The 14,687-nt window shown below is 34.6% G+C and overlaps 1 pseudogene across 1 annotated transcript in view; it reads left to right on the top strand.

Annotated features, from left to right (window-relative positions):
* Positions 1-14,687, top strand: part of LOC144453642 (xanthine dehydrogenase/oxidase-like) — a 38,007-nt pseudogene that overhangs the window by 17,982 nt on the left and 5,338 nt on the right. Inside the window, exons 17-28 of the transcript XR_013482425.1 lie at positions 622-673; positions 3,020-3,146; positions 3,696-3,815; positions 4,225-4,449; positions 5,399-5,532; positions 6,469-6,643; positions 8,745-8,936; positions 10,804-10,952; positions 11,339-11,420; positions 12,574-12,798; positions 13,568-13,642; positions 14,201-14,253. The product of XR_013482425.1 is annotated as a xanthine dehydrogenase/oxidase-like (transcript). The remainder of the gene's footprint in view (positions 1-621; positions 674-3,019; positions 3,147-3,695; positions 3,816-4,224; positions 4,450-5,398; positions 5,533-6,468; positions 6,644-8,744; positions 8,937-10,803; positions 10,953-11,338; positions 11,421-12,573; positions 12,799-13,567; positions 13,643-14,200; positions 14,254-14,687) is intronic.

Here is a 14,687-nt window from a genome sequence, read left to right as displayed (position 1 = left end):
AATGATTTAAGGGGATAAAATAGCATTTCGATAACTTACTCAACAGAACCCACTGCACTTGTAAAAAAACCCCAAAAAACTACTGCAATTGAATGTGTTCAACCAACCATATTTGACTTTCCTGCTGCAAGGGTTGATGGGGAAAACTGCTGGTGATGAAATCATTTATAACACAATCTCTTTGTCTCCGCATTCATTTAGTTGGTGTAGGCGATTTTTGTTTTCACAATGAGACCAGTCTTAACTCCTTATATAATACCATAGACTATAGCATAGAAACAGAACACGGGTTGCTCCAAAGAAACATTTCCATCACAACTGCACATATCCTCTCTTATTTTGTGGAAATATTCTAACATCAGATTTTGTGTTTTTAACACTACAACTTGTAGACTGTTGTCATGTTGCTCTGCCCTCTCCAGCCTGCTCTGTGTTGACTGATGTGTGAGGGCGCCCCAACAGTGTACCTCAGACTACACAACTTGTTGCGCTATTTCAATAATAACTCCTATTGTTGCTATACCACTACTGCTGCTGCCATTGTGCTGTTATTGATGCAACCGTCATAAACTACAAGTTAGTTGCTTACTCTGCCTTGCAACCTTTTGTCGTTTATCTTAGGTGAATTATACCTTGCAATAGTGACAAGTACAAAAGCTCATGCTGAGATACGGTGAGTCGAATGAATTTGGCTGCTACATTTTTAGCCCCCCCCCCCCACCACCACCACCACCAATGTGTAGGCTACTACAATGGGCTCCATCCGACCCGTCCATAATAAGTCATTTCTCAGACATGCGATATCTGATTTATTTCAAGCCAAATACAAAGGTGGCATATCATTTGTAGCCTAGTTCCTGACGGACCGTATTCCGTACTACATTATCTTCATACTATTCTGTCTATCCTGTTCCTCAAGGTGTTAATTGTGGTTTAACCCCATAGTGAGTAAAGCACAGACGGCGCATGTCAGTAGTAATCCATTACAAATTGACAGACCGCCGTCATCGCTCATTAATATTCATTTGGTTCAGATGTTTCTATTTTGACTAGAATATGCAAATGTCCCATCTGGGGCGCGTTTGATTTGCACAATCATAATCATGATTTATCAATCACAACCATGATTTTGCGTTTGATAAATACCAATCACAATCATGATTGGTAATCACAGTAAAACCTAGTCTTGCTGCTAGACGTTCGGGCTTTCTTTCGATGCTATAACTATAAGCGAACGAAGTTCGCATGTGAGGGCTTGCCCGAATGTTCCATCCTCGATAGCGTTGTTCGGCTGTGTGTCGTATTTTATCGGAAGAACATCCGAGGGCTAGCTGATAGACTAAGTAAAACCATGATTGATGTGATTACAATTACAAGATGGCGGACAGCGTAATCATACTGGGGATCGCATGCCCGTGGCTGACGGCAAGTTAGAAATGACGGAAAACATGAAATTTATGTAAATAAAGTGTGTTCAGTCTGATTGGTAATTTGTTATCATTAATCATTTTGACGATGCAAAATCATTTAATTTACAGGAACTGTGTGAAACTTTAAAAAAATGTTTACATGTAAGTAATCATGATCATGATTGAGCGTTTTGTTTACAACCTCGTTTCGAGAAATGACGTCAGATTAATCACAATCATGTTTGGGCAAATCGACTCCACCTCCAGTCTGTTTAAACTAAAATCACGTAGGGATTCAACAATGTCATCATGTTTACATGAACGCTGTATGGGGGAGCACAGAATTCTGTGCGAGAGTACTGGGATTGACTAGATGGAATAGTATAAAGATAACTTAGTACAGAATACAGTCCATCAGGAACTAGACTAAATCATATGGGACATATGCACATGAATTAATTTTTTTATATATGCAATTTGACAGCACGGTGGCCATATTTGTAGTTAAAAATCAATATTTACTGCATAACTCAAAAACTGTAATACACAGACCACTCCATTCAAGTGTTTACCCCATATTATCAGATGCAAGCTATCTTTGGAGACATTGCCCTTTGACCTTGATTTTCAGGACCAGTTTCGAAATCAAGCCAATTCCTGCCTATCACAGACACATTGCAGTGTTTACACATTGCAGGGGGAGGGGGGGAGACTGTGTCTTCTACGAAGACTTATTTAGACCAGAATGTCAACACATACTAATTCAGCAAATAATAAAACCTGTGAAAAGGAAATTTAGGACAGTAAACTTGTATTTGAGTTTAGAACTGCTGGATACTGAATTCCATGAAACTTTAATAGATTATAGTCCACTTACCAGAGACTCAGAGGAGAGAGATTTCATGGTTTGGCCATGGTCATTAGGAGTGCTGTTACCTTTGTATTATATCAGAAATATAGCAGACATGAAGTTACCATTCATTAAAATGTGTTGTGTTCTTCTTCACTTCTTCATAGTGACTACCAGTAATAAAGACATGTCTATACAAACCACTTAAACTGTAATGCTCTTTTAAAAACATGTGGAGAGTTCTGTTACACACATTTTGTTCCCAGCTTGTTGCATTGCTATATGATCAGCAACCATGACCAAATCCGGAGTGCGATCCTTATGTGCAAAATGGTGAAACCTTCGTAACCAGAATATGGAGTATTCATTGAATAATAAATTGACTGAAAATTAAAATAATAGATAATATCACACTGACACTGAGTTCGAACCCGTCAAGCATCAGCTTGCTTTGATTAAGAAGGGTGATGCTTAGTTTGACCCTGCCAAACAACCGGGATCCCCCCCTAGTACTCCAGTGTCCTCCTTCTTCTTCACCACTTGGCTAGGGCGCTGCTGCTGGGGTTACCATTCAAAAAAATTATTTGGACAAATAAAGAAACTCTTGACAGAAATTCTTCATTTTAAAAACTATAAAAAATGGTGAGACCACAAGCTAGGAATTATCCATCTCTGCCTGTGTCTAAGAAATCATCCATTATACCATTCATAAACTATTTATCTTAATTTATTATACAAATATGATGTATTTCCCTTGCAGATCTATTGATGCATCTGAAGCCCTGTCTCTGCTAGGTGTACATACATTAGTTACACATGTTGATGTTCCTGGTAGTAATGTCATTTGTCCTGCAGCAGCTGGTGAAGAAGTCTTTGCCACTGATAAAGTAAGTATGTATAGAAACAATCATTAATAATAATAATAATAATGATAAATAATAATAATTTATTTGTAGAACTAGCTCATAGGAATAATAATTTAAAAGCAATCCATAAAAAGTCTTTTCCAAAATGTACTATTTATAAAATCACGTAATTGAATAATGATGCAGTAAATAAATAAAGCATTTCACTCTTTTTAAGACTAAGCTAAAATTGAGAGCGTAATGTGCGTTGTTTACTTCTAAATACCATAATATTACTATACCCAAATGTCTTAGCAAAATGAAAATGGTAAGGTGAATATAGAAGAAGACATGCGAAGATCCTAATATCAGAGTTATTGCAAAACTTAAAGAATATCTCCTCCATCTTCATCATGAAAAAAATCAATGCTGCAGCACGGAGTTTACAAGCATGAATACACAAATTGAAACTCACTGGGATGCAAGACCAGTCAGATGGCATTTTGCCGTAAACTATACTTTGTGTTGAATACAACTGTGGTTGAGTTTAAATAATTCATCATTGGATTGCTATACTCGTTTTCTTCCTAGGTAACCTGTGTTGGTCAAGTGATCGGTGCAATAGTTGCTGATAGTCATACCCTTGCACAGAGAGCTGCTAAACTTGTATCTGTGGTGTATAATGAGCTGGAACCTATCATTACCATGGAGGTAAGAATTAAACTCAGTAGTTGTCAAGCTTCAGTACTTGTCAGTCATTGTTAAATGCTAAGGTGTGTGTGTGTGTGTGTGTGTGTGCGTGTGCGTGCGTGTGTGTGTGTGTGTGTGTGTGTGTGTGTGAGAGAGCGCGCATGCGCAAATATGTGTGTATATGTATGTATATGTATGTATGTATGTATGTATGTATGTATGTATGTATGTATGTATGTATGTACGCAAGTATGTATGCCGTATGTAAAGTATTTGTAAACTGTATAATATTCTTAGAATGTTCATTATTTTACATAATTCTTGTCATAACATATATAAAGAGGCTTTTCTGTTGAGAATAAACTGTTTACAGACTTCGCAAGGGCTGACTACATTTGTTAAATGTTGCAAGTGACTTTCTACTGGACAGGAAGCCATTACACATGAATCATACTACAAACCAATCAGGACTATAGAGAAGGGCAACGTTCAAGTTGGATTTGAAAATTTGTCTGACCATACGATAGAAGGAGAGATGAAAACTGGTGGCCAAGAGCACTTCTACTTGGAGACGAATGCATGCATTGCAATACCAAATGGAGAAGATGGTGAAATGGAGATAATTTCCTCAACACAGGATCTAACTGCAACACAGGTTTGTATGATTATAAGTGTCAGTGTAAAATGCTGACCCAGAAACTGACAGATAATACTCCAACAGACTCAGTATATATTATCAATGATTATTAACTCCCCAAAAGGGGAGGGGGCATGCTATTACAATGGGCTCTGTTCGTCCATGTGTCCGTCAGTCCATAATACGCCATTTCTCAGACATGCAATATCTGATTTCTTTCAAACTTGACACAAATGTTACATGGGACATATGTATGTCAGTTTATTTTTTGATGTATGCAGTTAAAATCAACATTTATTGCATAACTCATTAAAGTGCATATTTGAGGGGTATGTCTTGTATGAAGACTTGTTTAAAGAGTGAGTTTAGCAGTGAAATTGTTAACAGAAGAGAGATTCTCATTATACCGGCATATTCTAGTATGGGTTCAAAGCAAAGGTTGATCAAATCATGCACTGTGTTCGAAGAAAAATGAATACATCATTCTTTACAACATTTCAAAATACCTGAGATAAAATGCTGTGTCATGAAGCTGGTGTGAATTACATAGTTATGTCATATTTGCCGTGGGTCTTTTATGGATGAAAAATGTATCCATCCATCCATCCATAAACGATGCACAGCGAATGTTGAAATAAAACACACTAGTCATTTATAGTATCATCTTTATTGTGTAAAAATAGATAAAAGAAGTAAATAAAAGAAAAATATAGGGAAAATTGCAGATTTTCAAATATTGTTCCTCCTTCCCCCATTTTATGTTGAAGTACTTCAAGCAGTCACCCGCGCAGTTCTCACGTGGCTTGGATGTTACAATGAAACGTTGACATATTGCATATATAATGTAAAGCTTAAAATTATTTTTTTTTTCAACATGTATTTATAACTACCTGTTCAACCAATATAAAATCGGCATTCGTCCTGTATATCTGACTTAATGCCATATATTTTGTCAATTCTGATGCAGAAACTTGCAGCAAAAGCCTTGGGAGTGCCAGAAAATCGAATTGTGTGTAAAGTGAAAAGAATGGGAGGAGGTTTTGGAGGGAAATCAACCAGATGTTGTATATATTCCACAATAGTAGCTGTTGCAGCCTTCAAGTAAGCCGTTTGTAGGACATTCTTAATTTTCAGTACAATCTGATTAAAATCCGATAGTGAACTCGGCGCAACTTCTTTGTTTAGTTCTGACGTTTATTGTCGTTTATTCTTTTTGTTCTGTGAGTGCCGATACCTACATCTGACACAATACCAAAGGTGTTCTCAATAAATGAAAATGCCCAGTATGCCGAAACATACAGATACAGTACTTCAGAAACGCTCTGTTTCGAAATGAACTCAAGTGCAGAGAGCATACAACGATGTTATCGTTATTGTTTGGTGGTTCTCTTTGTTTCAATTTTGAACGTCTTTGACTGTTGTGGTGGGCTACTGGTCAGTATGAGATGAGGTCTGAGAACAATTATGGTATTGTGTCAGATGTAGGTATCGGATGCTCACAGAATAAATAAAAACTACAATAAACGTAATTTCTTTATAAAATAAAGAAATCACTGCGAGTTCACTATATCGGATTTTAATCAGATTGGGTTCAGTAGTGGTTCCTAATGGCAAACTGTTTGTGTATTTGAATGCCTTAAGAAAATAAATAGTAAAAATATGTTGACTGTGGTATTAGTATATGGAAATGTTACTTTTGATGAGGTAGTTTGAAAAGTAAATTCCTACAATTAATCAAGAAAACATTTGGGCCAAAACAATCTCAGAGATACTATAAATATATAGCTCTGTATTTTTAATTTGTTCATGATAACAAAAACAAACACAAATGTACAGAACAGACAATGTACAGAGAGATGTTTTAATCATCTTTATTGTGACTATCTCAACATGAAACCTAGTCATCAGTCTCACTTGCCTTTATGCATTGTTTAACAGCATTTGCAAGCTAAGGCGAAATCTCCTATAATAGCATATGTCTGAACTTACATGAAACGAACCTTATAAGAATCGGGAGATTTGATCTTAATTGAACAGGGTTGGTCAACCAGTACGATGTATGTTAGACCGTGATGAGGATATGTGTACGTCTGGAACAAGACATCCTTTTATGTCCAGATATAAAGTTGGTTTTGGAAACAATGGACAAATTCAGGCACTTGAAGTCAAACTATACAGCAATGCTGGAAATACTGAAGATCAATCTCATGCAGTAAGTTTATCATTTTTGATGTAACATTCTGTCTCCATCGGAGCTGTTCAGAGATAAGCGTCTACATCATGTTTTCTGCTCAGAGTTGTTTTCAAAAGTGTATATACCCTAACTTTTTCTAATGTTACAGAAAATAACTGCTGTGTCCATACGCTGTCATCTGCACGTGCCTACAAAGAAATTAGCTGCCTTCACTTCAAGCTCACTAAATTACTTTGTCCTGGATTTGCCATAAAGATGATAAACTATGAAGTCTGTCTGTCTGTCCGCCCGTCCGTCCGCCCGTCTGTCTGTGTCATAATTTTCTTTAAAACGGCTATCTCAATTATAATGAAATTTGGTACACATCTTTCATATGCTAATTGCACGGACTGATAAAATTTTGTTAAACATCCAGTGAACATTAATTAGTTATTTGCATAATTAACGGTTTTGAGTAATTATGCTATATCTTTGGAACGCATACTTCAAATTCAATGTAATTTGGTTCATACATTAATCATAACAAAGCGCTTATGTTCTATAAAGTTCGTTGATTAAGCTTAAAGCTTTTATGAATAATTTGCATAATAATTATTTTCGGTAATTAGGCTATAGCTTAAAATTGTATGCTTCAATTTCAGTATAATTTAGTACATACGTTAAACCATAACTAAGCGCATATGTCCTATAAAGTGTGTTGATGTAGATTACAGTTTTAATGAATATTTTGCATAATTAATGACTTTCGGTAATTCGGCTTTATCTTAAGAATGCAAGCTTCATATTTCATTTGGTGCATATACCAACCATAACAATGTGCACAAGTTTGTTGTCATAGCCTTTAGTTTTAATGAGTAATTTGAATAATTGGAATGCAAGTTTCAAATTCCATATAATTTGGCACATACATCAACCATGACAAAGCACACATCCTGTGAAGCCTGTTGATATAGTTTTTAATTTTATGACTAATTTGCATAATTAATGATTTTCGATCAGATAATTTTGTATATGTTTTGATGGTCGATGGTAAAGAAGTGCATGTGTCATTTATAGCTTGATGTTGTAACTTATAATATATATGGTTAATTTGCATAATCAATGTTTGTTTAATAATTAGGCAATATGTTAACTATGCAAGCTTTAAGTTTCCTTTAGTTTCATATAATTAATTTAAGTTAAGTGGTACATCATGTATAATAGCTATTGTTTAGAATTATACATTCCAACAATGTGTGTATGCCCAAAAATCTATGGTTTTGCCCTTTCGGGAGGCATTCAATTCAAATCTGGTTTTTATTGAATTCATGTAGTTTACACATCATGAGTTAAATTTAATGCTTTTGGAATTGTCACCAATATTCTGTACCATTCACCCTGTCACATGGTTTCCAAGTACTTAAATATTGTGCATCATAATATATCACTTCCATCCACCATATAATGAAAGTCACTGATTCCTCCATCATAAAAGACAGGTTACATCTTCAATCCTCATCCCTCCCACCCTCCCCTGCCCCCATGAGAGAATGATACAGTGCTGTATGATATATTATGTTGTTCTCTTAACATTTGCTAATAAGAGCTTTGGTGTCACCCAAGCCATACTTGGTACATCAGGTCAAGCGTATCAATTCTCAGTACCTTAAATAAAATATTACTGCATAGGTGCATCATAAAATAAGGAACATTCGATTTATCGGTCGATGCCATAACTTCCACTCAATTCATTTCATATGCAATACTATAGGCATGCATGAGAATTAGTCAACCTTTTGGTTATCTTTTCTTTTGACCCTCTAGCATGAAGTAAAATGCTATTGCATATACTTAGAATTGTACCTAGTTAGGCCTAACCCCCCCCCCCCCCGCAATTTTTGGTTCAATTATTATGATCATTATCATGTGCAACTATGAATAGCTACTGTTAGTTTAGCTTATAATGAAGAATGGATTTGTTTTTGTTGTTTTTAATGAGCAGTGTTTTAATTAAGGGAATGTGTAATCTAATCTCAATAATTTCTGTTTTCAAAGGTTGAAATTTAGATCATGGACAGGCTAAAATCCTATTTGATTTTAATGTGTTCAATTACTGTGTTTTTTTTTCTTCCATTCACAGGTAATGGGACGTGCTCTCTTTCACTCAGATAATGTATACAAGATACCAAATATAAAGGTCACGGGATATGTTTGTAAAACAAACATTCCATCCAATACAGCATTTCGTGCCTTTGGGGCACCACAGGGATTATTGTTTGCAGAGAACTGGATTACTGATATCGCTATAAGGTGTGGTGTTACACAGCAAAAGGTATTGGACATATCATATGGATGAATATTGAAGGTACAAGCTGAGTTTAATTTTTGAGGAGTGTAATAATTCAAAGGTACTCATAGTATTCTATAACTACTTATTAAATACAATTGACTGAACTCAAACGTACAAACTATCTGACGATGGTAACTTTTTATATATACCTAAATTTATATTTACATGTCATATGTCAAGGAAATTCCTACCGTACTATGCAATCAACTTTTTAAACAATATTATGTCAGAAGACAATTGTAAGGTCATATAGAAGGTTTGCGTCAAAGTTAACACTATACACAAATAGTTTAATCTAGATTTTATGACATTATTTTCACACGAGTGAAAAGTTTGTATATTCAGCTTGTGCCAATTCAACTTTGTAATCCAAAGATGGGAAGCACATTATACTGTATATATAATGTTAGGTTACTGCTGCAATGCAATTTTAGGTATTTCTTAAAGTATTTTCATTCACAATGGTCCGCCAGAGAACATCTATTTATGTGGTATTCAACAAAACAAGTAGAAAATGTTTGATTGACAAGTGAAATATCGATTGCTTACCCATGAATTGTAAAGTTTAGTGAGAAGAATATTGATTTTTTCTAGCCTGTGCTCGGAATCATGAGAACCTTATTGTGTGTAAAAAACAATGGTTGATCATATGATTATTTGGTTAAATCTGCATAACATTTTGAATGTTTCACCTTATCAATATTGTATTCTAAACCAGTCATGTACCTGAGTATAAATTACCTGCAGAATGACAAAGTTAGAGCACCATATTTATATAGTGTTATGTGTTTCTCTTGTATAGCATGTATTGCAAATGTATTCAAAATGCTCCTGATTTTCATATTTAATCAAAATCATCCTTTCAATACTAAAATGGGCATGGTACGTGAAATCAACATGTGTGTGTGTGTCTGTGTGTATACACATATGTATATATATATATATATATATATATATATATATATATATATTGAGTGTCTGATGATCGCAATATGCGTGAAACTCCGAGTTACACCCAAGAAAGAGTTCCAGTACTACCAAAACTATATATATATATATATATATATATATATATATATATATATATATATTACATATATACACACATACTCACATATATATAATATTAAAATGTACAATGTTCATATATAGCGAACATGTAATTGATTAATTGATTGATTGATTGATTGATTGATTGATTGATTGATTGATTGATTGATTGATTGATTGATTGATTGATTGATTGATTGCTCTACCGGGTGATTACCACACTGGACAAACACTGAGAAAAATGGACAACATGTCTTTATTTAGTCAATAAAGAGTGAATTACAGAGAGAAAAGTAGCTAGGGAAGGGAGAAAAAGGTTTTATATCACCACAAAAATCAACGAGTCAATTGATCAATATCACACACAAAATGGATTTTATTTAACCACAAAAATTAATCGTTCAATCGTTCAATCATTCAACCAAATAATAAATCAATCAATAAATCAATTGATCACACATCGATCAATTTATAGATCAATCTATTACTTGCTTGCTGCACCATGTGATATGTTTATGCACTTCCTTTAATACGGTTACATGAGTTGCTTTGAATTGACAGACTGCATGTCACTTTCGCTCTATATAAACATGAAATTTTCTGCAAAATCTTACAAATCCCTCCCCCCTCCCCACCCAGTTTTAGCTGATGAATGTTGCTTGGCAATGGGGTTTGGACCTTGAGACATGAAGGAGTCGCATTGGTTGTTTTGTTCAACCATATATGATGGAGATGTTCAACATTCTATTATGTTTTTCATGTTCATTTAAATCTTTCCTTTCAATATTAAATTTACAAGGTACGTGAAATCAACATGTATAATGAGGGTGATCTGACACACTTTAATCAACCTCTGATCTTAAACAACACACTACACAGATGTTGGCAAGACTGTTTAGAAAAAAGTGATTATTTCAGAAGACGTCGACAAGTGGACATATTCAACAGGTATGACAGAGATTAATAGTATTGTTTTTGTAAATGGTCATCATCATTTCACAAAATTTTCCCTTGTCTTGCATAGAAACAGGTATGATAAATTTGCAAGTTAGGGACAAATGGCTGAGATCTGGCACCTTGTCAAAAATCAAAAATCAAATCTTCCGCAAGGACTTTAGCCATTCAGAAACAAATGCGGTGGCTCAAATCTGTAACTTGCAGCCCCGGCGGGCTTGCAGCTTCCAAGCTGGCCGGAAATATTCTGAACAAAATTTTTAGTTCCCTTTTGTGAAGAACTACAGTGTGAATGAAATTATTCAAACAACACTAAACAAGAGTTTTAACATTAAACTAATGATATCAAGTATGCAAATTATATGTTGAATATTTCGCAGTGAGAATCGCTGGAAGAAGAGAGGCATTGCAATCATTCCAATGAAATATGGTGTATCATTCATTTTTACACCTCTTAATAAAGTAAGTTTCACACATTTTTCTGACAATAATCGCTAGGAATAAACATTTCAGGACAAGACTTATTATCACATAAACACATAAATCTTCACCTGTGTGACGTCAAACAGGGCATATCAAAAACCCATATCGCCTCTGTTCTACCGAACTGTTTTCTCTCAACTGCTCCTGCCATTCTACCCTACACTACGATCAAGTTATCGTACACGCCATAAATAATATGTACTTTCAAAACTGATAAATGCACACATTACTTTACATACATTCTTGGGTGGTATGAGTTTGATACGTAGAGATACTTTTATTGTATTTAATAAATTTTATTTTATCAAAAAATCATGTAAATATATCGATGACAATTTGTATGGAGCAGTCGGTAAGCTTTAAATACTTCCGATTTTCCGTCGAGCTCAGCGCTCCGAACTTGCACATCCCAAGTGAATGTAATTGAAATGACAAAACAAAAATCACATTCAGATAAAGTTTACTAACGGTTTAAAAGCTAAATTTTATATTACATGTACATCGCAAGGTTATAACCGATAACTTTGGATGAGAAACCACAGCACGGTCTAACCTGTACCTAAGCTTCACATCGCTGCAGGTCACGCGATTACGTAATTTGCATAGCCATCCGGCGCCATTTTTTGATACGCGATGAAGAATAAAGTGCGATGAAACGATGCAGTACTCGTTAAATTCGATTCAAAATTGTTGAAAATATATTTTAAAAACTTAATTTTATGATAAATATATAATCCCACGAAATAAGTTTTAGATTTACGACAAAATGCTCCTCATATGATTCCGCGGACTATAAATTCTTGCCTACTGGCTCGAATTTGTATTAGTCCGCGGAATCATACTCGGAACATTATGACGTAAAACTAGCATTGATTTCGTGGGATAAATGTCCCATTACAGAGGATAATTAGAATACGATATAACGGGGTTTGATCAGGTAAGTGACGCTTTATGCTTCTAAATATATACCAGGAAAGTGACATTTGCATATGCAGGTAAAGTAATGACCGAGGGAGAGCATTTAGCAAACATTGGCATTAACATTATAGTATAATTAATCAAGGTTTTATGTAGATATTTTCGATTCAGTAAAATATTCATAAACATAGTTTGTACCACGCAAACATTTCAGGCAGGTGCATTGGTGCATGTATACACAGATGGCTCAGTGCTTTTGGCACATGGAGGAACAGAAATGGGACAAGGTTTGCATACCAAGATGATTCAGGTTGCCAGCAGAGCATTGAAGATTCCTACTAGTAAAATATATATTAGTGAGACTAGTACAAACACTGTACCAAATACATCGTGCACTGGTGCTAGTGTCTCATCAGATTTGAATGGAGAGGCAGTGAAGGTAAAATAACTGTTACGATTGGTTGGGACGGGTCTTTTTTTTGTTGGGTTGGTGAGATTCAAGATGATCATATTTGGTGTGCAATTTTCATTAAATTTTCTTAATGTTACCCAATAATGCTTGGTGTAATGGTATAATATTGACTAATTTGTGAGGATGTCCCTCGGATTTGTTTTAAAGTGCATGTATATAAAGGAGTGCAAGCAATTCAAAGCATCGAACAAGGAAGAGTAGCAATAAAGTCCATGTCCATAGCATCAGCGGAATTATGGAGTTACATGTTGAATGTAAACTCCAATTTCTGAACTCCATAGAAACATGATAATCAGACTATTGCAATGACAAAGTGCCTTTCATACAGTGAAGTCATTTGTGCTGCAATGTCAGTAGCTCTATTTTCCATAACATGTATGTGGACAGGATACGTATACATATACCATGACCAGTTAAAACCTAGAGTGAATGTATCTATTTAGCACTCGAAGTATTTAGCGGAAAGACATTTTTTACACTTTGGGTCAACTTTGTTGTAGACCAAACGCGCTGACTATAGTGTACGATTATCACTTTTGACTTGAGAGTTTGTTTGTTGATTCATACCTAATGGAATAAATCAACCTTTATTACCTGTATGTTACTCAGAATTTACCTTTTCATACTGATTTATTTTGGCACAAACATTATTTAACTTTCAGTTTAATAAGATAAAATATTAAGGTTAGAGCGGTATGAAAAATCACCTGTTTCTGATGTATTTTCATACACACAGAGAGCTTGTGAAGTCATCCTGGAGAGATTGGAACCTTTTATGTCAGCAAATCCTAAAGGAAGCTGGGAAGAGTGGGTAAGATGTATTTCAACGATTTTGCTGCTAATGAATAGTTTCATTCGGAGAGTTGAAATCAAGAAGATATATTTATCTAACCTGCTGGTATGGTCTTCAGATATGATTTAATTCTTTCTTTTGCCAAGTCAACAAGTTTTCATGAGAACAGTCCATCCACCGGATGTTATAAATAGGTATACTCAAAACCTTACAGTGAATGGATTATGCTTCCAGCTGTTCAGTTTAAAGAGTAAAGAGAGTAATAACAGATATTATATACTAATGCTATGAATTATCTACAATTTGTAACATCTAGAATAAAAAATCTTTTATTATACTGTTGTACAAGACAAAACCACCACTTAAAGAAACATCAAATTATTAAATATATCCAAAAACAAAATGTCAGTTAAAAAGAATTAATATTACTAATGGACTACCTAATCATATTTGACCATCTTCCACTAGGATGAAAGCAATCGCAAGTAGCTATGAACATAACATGAACTTGGGATTGAATACAGAATTCATGGAATGTACAATCATTGACAAAAATTAATCGTCTGTTAATTCTAGGTGCAAGCTGCCTACATGGACAGAGTTAGTCTGTCAACAGCAGGATTTTACAAGTGAGTCATTAATTGTCAATTGAATAGATACTAACTAATACAAAAAAAACAAAACAAAAACTATGTTTCCTATACCATGACTTGAGAAAGTAGGGTAGTTGGTCGGGATCTTATTTTGTTTTATTTCACTTGTTTTGTTGAGAAATCGCCGTTCAACGCTAAGACAAGATACTTGTTGGTCGCAATACTTCTGTTATGGTTTGATGAAGTGGAAATAAAGTAACTGAAGACAATTATATGTGAAGTAGATTAGCACAATATGTATACAACTTACACTCTTAAGAGATCTGGTTTTTCTGGAATGGGATTATAAAAAAAATTGACCCAAAATACTTTGACAGAAAAAAATTACATGGAAATACAAAAAAAAATAACATGGACATAGAAGTAAATTCTAACCACTTTTACCTTTTTTTGAGCGTTAAACATGTTTA

The sequence above is a fragment of the Glandiceps talaboti genome, chromosome 2 (assembly GCF_964340395.1).
Source record: "Glandiceps talaboti chromosome 2, keGlaTala1.1, whole genome shotgun sequence".
Lineage (NCBI taxonomy): Eukaryota > Metazoa > Hemichordata > Enteropneusta > Spengelidae > Glandiceps > Glandiceps talaboti.
Note: the sequence above shows the minus strand (reverse complement) of the source record. Positions and strands in the feature narration are given on the sequence as shown.